At 45.5% G+C, this 8,162-nt stretch overlaps 1 pseudogene; it reads right to left on the bottom strand.

Moving 5' to 3' along the window:
* Window positions 1–6,966: 6,966 nt before the first annotated feature.
* Window positions 6,967–7,487, bottom strand: LOC108538496 (40S ribosomal protein S24 pseudogene; annotated as a pseudogene).
* Window positions 7,488–8,162: the final 675 nt, after the last annotated feature.

Here is an 8,162-nt window from a genome sequence, read left to right on the forward strand (position 1 = left end):
AAAAAAGAAGAAAGTTCCGGGATACATGTACAGGTTTGTTACATAGGTAAACGTGTGCCATGGTGGTTTGCTGCACCTATCAACCCATCACGTAGGCATTAAGCCCCGCCTGTATTAGCTGTTCTGATGCGCTCCCTCCCACTGGCCTGCCCACCAGGCAGGCCCCAATGTATATTGTTCCCCTCCCTGTGTCCACGTGCTCTCATTGCATTTTATCCATTTTTTTAATGTGCAACCATCATCACTACCTAGTCTCAGAACACATTCATCACTCCAAGCATATTCTAGTGAATAATACATTGAATAAGACTAGAGTCAATAATAAGACATTCATATCCCCACTACCCATTTTTTCCAGATCTTAACATTTCTTTGCTTTTGCTGTTCTGGTGTTTAGGTATGAATATATGTTCATTTATCCTGTTAGAGTACATTCAGGCTTCCTAAATATGAGAACTCTTTTTTTTTTTTTTCTTGAGACAGAGTTTCACTCTTGTTGCCCAGGCTGGAGTGCAATGGCGCGATCTTGGCTCACCGCAACCTCCACCTCCCAGGTTCAAGCAATTCTCTTGCCTCAGCCTCCAGAGTAGCTGGGATTACAGGCATGCGCCACCACGCCCAGCTAATTTTGTATGAGAACTCTTGCCTTTCATCAATTCTGGATAATTCTCAGTCATTTCTTTCAAATATTGCCTCTCCCTTATTCTCAGTATTTCCTCCTATTAGGAAATTCCTATTAGGCAAATGTTGTATTTTTTTTCTTTCTGTCCTTCAAGTATCTGAATCTCTCTCTTACATCTATGATTTTATTTCTCTATATTACATTATGGGTAATCTTTTTCAGCTCCATCTTTCTGTTCAATATTTCTCTCTCTGCCTTTTTTTTTTTTTTTTTTTTTTCATTATTGGTATTTTTTTTTAGCCCCTCTTTTTTTTTAAAATTTTTTTCCCTTCCTTTTTTTTTTTTTTTTTTTTTTTTTTGAGACAGAGTTCTCACTTTGTTGCCCAGGCTGGAGTAAAGTGGCCTGATCTCAGCTCACTGCAACCTCCACCTTCCAGGTTCAAGCAATTCTTTCTCGCTGCCTTCAGCCTCCAAACTAGCTGGTATTACAGACCATTCATCACCACACCTGGCTAATTTTGTAATTTTTAGTAAGAGATGGGGTTTCAACCATGTTGCCCCCCTAGGCTGGTCATGCAAACTCTTCAAGGTGATCCACCGTCCGCCCCTTGGACTCCCAAAGGCTGGGATTACAGGTGTGAGCCCTGCACCGCGGACCAATATTTTTCCTCCTTTAAACTGTTCCAATTGGTTGTTTAGCCCCTTCTACCTGGTTTTAAAACTTAAATGCGGGCCGCGGTGGCTCAGGCCTGTAACCCCAGGCCAACTTTGGGAGGCCCGAGACGGGCGGATCACGACGGTCAGGAGATCGAGACCCATCCTGGCTAACATGGTGAAACCCCCCTCTGCTACTAAAAAATACAAAAAAACCTAGCCCGGGCGACAGGTGGCGGGCACCTGTTGTCCCAGCTTACTCGGGACGGGGGGGCCTGAAGGCAGGAGAATGGCAAAAACCCGGGAGGCCAGAGCTTGCAGTGAGCTGAGATCCGGCCCACCTGCAACTCCAGCCCTGGGCCCCGACAGAGAGGAGACGCTTTGTCTCAAAAAAAAAAAAAAAAAAAAAAAACCTTAAATGACTATTTTTCATTTCAGAAATTCTTTTGAAATGTAGCTTTCAGTCTCCCCCCCCCCCCATGGGGGTCCGCTTCTGTCACCGAGGCCAGTGTGCAGTGGTGGCAGTCTCGGCTCCACCTGAACCTCCCAACTTCCCAGGTTAAGTGATTCTCCTGCTCAGCCCTCCTGAGTAGCTGGGAATTAGCAGGCCGTGCGCCTCCATCTTGGGAAGTCAATTCACCTCTTGGGCTCGCTCATCTATAAAATGAGACTTGAATTAGCAGCCTAGGCCTGTGCGTGGCAGTGGCTCAGCATCTGTAATCCCAGCACTTCGGGAGGCTGAGACAGGTGGATCGCCTGAGGCCCAGAGTTAGAAACGCAGCCTGGCCAAACATGGCAAAACCCCATCTCTACCTAACAAATATAAAAAAACTAGCTGGGCAATGGTGGCAATGGCACCTGTAATCCCAGCTAGCGCAGGAGGCTGAGGCCAGCAGAATTGCTTGAACCTGGGAGTGGAGGTTAGCAGTGAGCCTGAAGATTCACGCCACTGCACCTACGCGCCTGGGTGACAGAGCAAAACTCTGTCCCAAAAAAAAAAAAAAAAAAAAATAGCACCTAACTCCCCATGTTTTGAGGGTGAAATGGATTACAGGGCAATGGGGCATATTGTCCATGTTCAGTGTACTGCTAGTTTCCTCCCTTGGCCTTTGCTCCTTCCTTGGTGAGGCTGCAGCCTGAGGGATTGAGTCCAGGCTTGCCACAAGTCACCCAACCCCAGGTCGCCTCCTCTTCCTTTTTGTGGAAAGCATTCCCTAAACCCAGCCATGTTTGGTCACTTCTCTAAAAGACTCCCTGGTCCGCCTGGCCACTCTTATCAAAGTTTTGATCTTAAGTCATTGAATGATTTGAGCTATGAACCTCTGAAATAAAACAGATTGGAGTTTAGATATTATCTTATCTAGTCAACTCAAAAGGCTTTTAAATCCAGGGATGATAATAGCAGTTAGTGTCTAAGGTTGTTTTTGTTGTAGGGGGGGGGGGGGTTTGTTTGTTTTTAGAGACCAGGGTCTTGCTATATTGCCCAGGCTGGTCTCAAACTCCCTGGGCTCAAGTGATCCTCCTCTCTGCCTCAGTCCTGCCCAAGTAGCTGGAACTAGCAGGTGTACCACTGGGCCTGGCCAAGGTTTTGTGAAGATGAACTGACATGAATATAGGTGAAGATAAAAGAATTTACACAACAGGGCAGGTGCGGTGGCACATGTCTGTAATCCCAGGCACTTTGGAGGAAAACAAGGCCAGGCAGATCACTTGAGGTCAGAGTTCGAGACCAACCTGGCCCCCCAAAACATGGTGAAACCCCATTTCTACCAAAAAAATATAAAAAATTAGCCCAGGTGTGGTGGAGGACCCCTGTAATCCCACTACTCCGGGAGGCTGAGGCATGAGAATTCGCTTGAACTGGGATGGCGGAGGTTGCAGTGAGCTGAGATTGCACCAGCTGCAGCTCCAGCCTGGGTGACAGAATGAGATTCTGCCCAAAAAAAAAAAAAAAAAAAAAAGTTACCACCATATCTTGCCACATAGTAGAGCTTGATAAATGCTAGCGTTTTTTTTTTTTTTTTTTTTGAGATGGAGTCTCACTCTGTCGCCCAGGCTGGAGTGCAGTGACGCGATCTTGGCTAACTGCAACTTCTGCATGCCGGGTTCAAGCCATTCTCCTGCCTCAGCCTCCCAAGTAGCTGGGACTACAAGCGCCACCATGCCTGGCTAATTTTTTGTATTTTTGGTATAGACAAGGTTTCACCATGCTGGCCAGGCTGGTCTCGAACTCCTGACCTTGTGATCCTCCCACCTCTGACACCCAAAGTGCTAGAATTACAGGTGTGAGCCACCACGCCCAGCCAACGCTAGCTATTTTTAAAAATTAGTATTATTAGCCATTATTTTTATTTTTATTATTTTATTAAGGGATATGTTAATATCCATTATTAGGACTGTAACTTTCTTTCTTTTTTTTTTTTTTTGAATTGGAGTCTTGCTCTGTTACCCAGGCTGGAGTGCAATGGCACAATCTTCGGCTCACTGCAACCTCTGCCTCCCAGGTTCAAGCAATTATTCTGCCTCAGCCTCCTGAGTAGCTGGGATCACAGGTGCCCGCCACCATGCCCAGCTAATTTTTGTATTTTTAGTAGAGACCGGGTTTCATCATATTGGCCAGGCTGGTCTTCTGGCTTGGCTGGTCTTGAACTCATGACCTGGTGATCCACCCTCCTTGGACTCTCAAAGTGCTGGGATTACAGGCATGAGTTACCGTGCCCGGCCAGGACTATAACCTTCTTGAAGGCAAAGACTGTTCTAATTCAACATCTCTCTTCCCAGGACTCAACACAGGGTAGGGAGCACAGTATGTGTATGTATATTTGAGTGTTGCTTGCATACATTTAAAAATACATATTACATTTTAAAATCTGAATTTAGTGCAATTTTTTTATTTTTATTTTTTAACAATTTTTATTTTATTTTATTTTGAGACGAAGTTTCACTCTTGTCCTCCAGGCTGGAGTGCAGTGGCAAGATCTTGGCTCACTGCAACCTCCACCTCCTGGGTTCAAGCGATTCTCCTGCCTCAGCCTCCCGAGTAGCTAGGATTACAGGCATGCGCCACCATGCCTGGCTAACTTTTTGTATTTTTAGTAGAGATGGGGTTTCACCATGTTGGCGAGGCTGGTCTTGAACTCCTGACCTCAGGTAATCTGGCCTCCTTGGCCTCCCCTAGTGCTGGGATTACAGGCGTGAGCCACCACCCCTGGCCTTCTTTTAAAATTATTTTTGAGACAGGGTCTCACTCTGTCACCCAGGCTGGAATGCAGTGGCACGATCTCGGGTCACTGCAACCTCTGCCTCCCACCTCAGCCTCCCGAATAGCTGGGATTAAAGGCATCAGCCACCACACCCAGCTAAGTTTTTGTATTTTTTGGTACAGATGGGGTTTTACTATGTTGGCCAGGCTGGTCTGAAACTCCTGACCTCAAGTGATCCACCTGCCTTGGCCTCCCAAAGTGCTGGGATTACAGGCATGGGCCACCGTGCCTAGCCTTAGTGTAATATTTGAGGCACTCAGATATTTTTTTCCTGTGCTGCTGGTTTTGGTCCCATGTGGGCAATAAAACAAGGAACCTTTCAGGAAAGTACTTCTCACACTTTAATGTGCATGCTAATTATCTGGAGAGTCTTGTTAGAATGCAGATTCTGATTCTGCAGGTTTGGGGTGAGGCCTGGGATTCTGCATTTCTAACAGGTTCCCAGATAAGGCCAATGTTTCTGGTCCAGGGATCACACTTAGGGTAGCAGAGCTTTAGACTTAATTCCATCAGCAGATTCCTTATTACCTATTTCTGATAGAATTCTTGGTCTTCTCAGGAATCTGAAACCCAGATAATAGAGGGGGATCCCAGGTGTCCTCTGCCACCCTGTTAGCTTAGGGAGACCCAAAAGCTTTGGCTTCCATGAAAAGTCCTCCTCCAGTTGCCCCAAAAGGTGTAGCATGAGTCCTTCCAAATCTTTTCTCATGATTATATAAATACATATTTCCCCATACAAGATTATTATATATATGTTTTTATATATAATAATTTACATATAACTATATATAATATATATAACAGCTTATACACACACACACATACACACAGAGAAGGTCTTGCTCTGTCGCCCAGGCTGGAGTGCAGTGGTGTGATCATAGCTCACTATGAGGCAGGAGAATAGGGAATCAGGGTAACTGGGGGTTAAGAGTTAAGCAAATGAATGGGTGCAGCCAGTTTTAGGCAGCATACAGGCCACATCTTCACTCCTATGATAACAAGACAGAAGTTTCCACTTCAGCCTCTGATTGACGGTGGAGCCAAATCTCCACTTCAGCCTCTGATTGGCTGTGGGTCAAGTCTCCACTTCAGTCTCTGATTTGGTCGCAGGCCAATCCTTCATAGAGTGTAGCCAATTGGAGGCCTCTAAAGGGCACCTGGGGTGTTGCCTGGTCCCTTTAGCTTAATGCAAACCCTGATTGAGGAGGCTCTTGAGCCGCTTGCTCTAACAGCTGCGGTTCTGAATTGTCTTCAATAAATCTATGCTTTTGTTATTCCGTTCTTCTGTTGCTATTTGTCTTTCGTTGCCCTTCTGTTACTTTATGCGTTTTGTTCAACACGCCAAGAACCTGGACAACTCTATCCTGGTAACAACTGCAGGTAACCTGGTAACAACTGTAGTTTCAAACTCTTTGGGTTCAAGCCATCCTTCTGCCTCAGCCTCCCAGGTAACTGAGACTATAGACGCATGCCACCACACTTGGCTAATTTTTTTATTTTTACTTTTGGAGACAGATCTCACTCTGTCGCCCAGGCTGGAATGCAGTGGCACGATCTCGGCTCACTGCATCCTCTGCCTCCCAGGTTCAAGCGATTCTTCTGCCTCAGACTCCTGAGTAGCTGGGTTTACAGGAGCACACCACCACGCCCGGCTAATTTTTTTATTTTTAGTAGAGACGGGATTTCACCATGTTGGCCAGGCTTGTCTCGAACTCCTGAACTAAAGTGATCTGCCTGGCTTGGCCTCCCAAAGTGCTAGGGTTACAGGTGCAGTTTTTAAAGTTTTTGTAGAGGTGGGGTCTTGCTGAGTTGCCCAGGCTGGTCTTAGCCTCCTGACCTCATGTGATCTTCCTCAGCCTCCCAAAGTGCTGTGATTACAGGTGTGAGCCATTGTGCCCAGCCTAATTTTTAAATTAAAAAATGGAATGATAGAATGCACATTACTTTGCATCTTTTCCCCCTTAAAAATACATTCTTAGTATACCTAAAGAAGTAAATCTACCTCATTATTTTGAAAAGTTGCCTAATAGTCCACAGAATGGGTGTACTATGATTTATTCAATTTATTTAATGTATCAATGGGCATTCTGGCTGGTTCCAGATTTTTGCTATTGAACAGTCTCATGCATACATCGTCATGATGTGGTGCACTTAAAATCGTTAAGAGACAGATTCAATATCCTAAGATGTAACAACCACCCAGATCATGATACTTTTATCCTTATTTTTATTAAACTTTTTTTCTTTTTTCTTTTTTCTTTTTCTTTTTGAGACGGAGTGTTGCTCTGTCGCCCGGGCTGGAGTGCAGTGGCCGGATCTCAGCTCACTGCAAGCTCCGCCTCCCGGGTTTACGCCATTCTCCTGGCTCAGCCTCCGGAGTAGCGGGGACTACAGGCGCCCGCCACCTCGCCCGGCTAGTTTTTTGTATTTTTTTTTTTTTGAAAGTTTTAGTTTATTAATCTGCTCGTGAAAAATCCAAAATGGACACAGGTAGCCTTTACTGCAGCACCTTTACTCCTTCGGCTTTTTGCCAGCACCAACATTGGCCTTTGCAGTCCCCCTGACTTTCTTCATTCTGTTCTTGCGTTCCTTTCGTTGCTTTCTTGAGGTCTCTTTTTTTTACAGGTTGTCTTGCAGTTTTGTTTGGGTCATTTTTCTTTGCATAATCCAGGGAGTCATAAATATGCCAAAGCCTTGTTGCCCACCAAAAATGAGGTTTTGGATCCCAAATAGAAGATGACATCCGGTGTGGTCTTGTACATTTTGGCTAGTTTTTCCCGAATTTCTGTCTTAGGCACTGTTGTTGCCTTCCCAGGATGAAGAATATCAATGACCATTTGTTTCCTCTGAAGTAGTTGGTTGGTCATGAACTTTCTAGTGCGGATACAGTGTCGTTCATGATGGCGGGCTATCTTCAGACAGTCAGGGAGGAAAAGAGCGTTTTTTGTATTTTTAGTAGAGACGGGGTTTCACCGTGTTAGCCAGGATGGTCTCGATCTCCTGACCTCGTGATCCGCCCGTCTCGGCCTCCCAAAGTGCTGGGATAACAGGCTTGAGCCACCGCGCCCGGCCTAAACTTTTTTTCTATTAACCTTGGATAGCTGCTTATGTTTTCTTTTTTAAATTTTTTCTATTAACCTTGACATGGTGCTTTTACTTCCTAAAGTGGAATTCCTGTGTGAAAGCCTATGAGCTTTTATATCTTACTCATTGCAGCTGCATTACTGTGGGAGCTGTCCCTCTAGAGACACTGGGCTGCAATGGGAATTGTCAGGGACAGCTTAAGCTCCACATCACTTGAGTCTAACTAAACCTGGAGTGGTAGAGCGTGTCCGTGAGGATCCCAGGGCCTGGAGAGCAATTTAGGGTAATATTCAGAAAGCAGCGCTCAGGAGAAGCACTGGGACGCTGTTTAGGTAAAATCACCCCAGAAGACCCTGGTTCCCGGAGTACTTTGAGGTCTAGAAGAACTGGGCTGGAAGCAGGTCCTGCTATTAATTGGCTGTGATCTTGGGCAAGTTATTTAACTTCTCCAGGTCACAGTTTGCTCTTTGGAAAACGGAGATAAGTTACATCTGCTTTCAGAGCGGACATCCTTACTTTACATCAGAATCACCCGGGTG

This window comes from Rhinopithecus bieti, unplaced genomic scaffold (genome assembly GCF_001698545.2).
Source record: "Rhinopithecus bieti isolate Rb0 unplaced genomic scaffold, ASM169854v2 scaffold_15197, whole genome shotgun sequence".
NCBI lineage: Eukaryota > Metazoa > Chordata > Mammalia > Primates > Cercopithecidae > Rhinopithecus > Rhinopithecus bieti.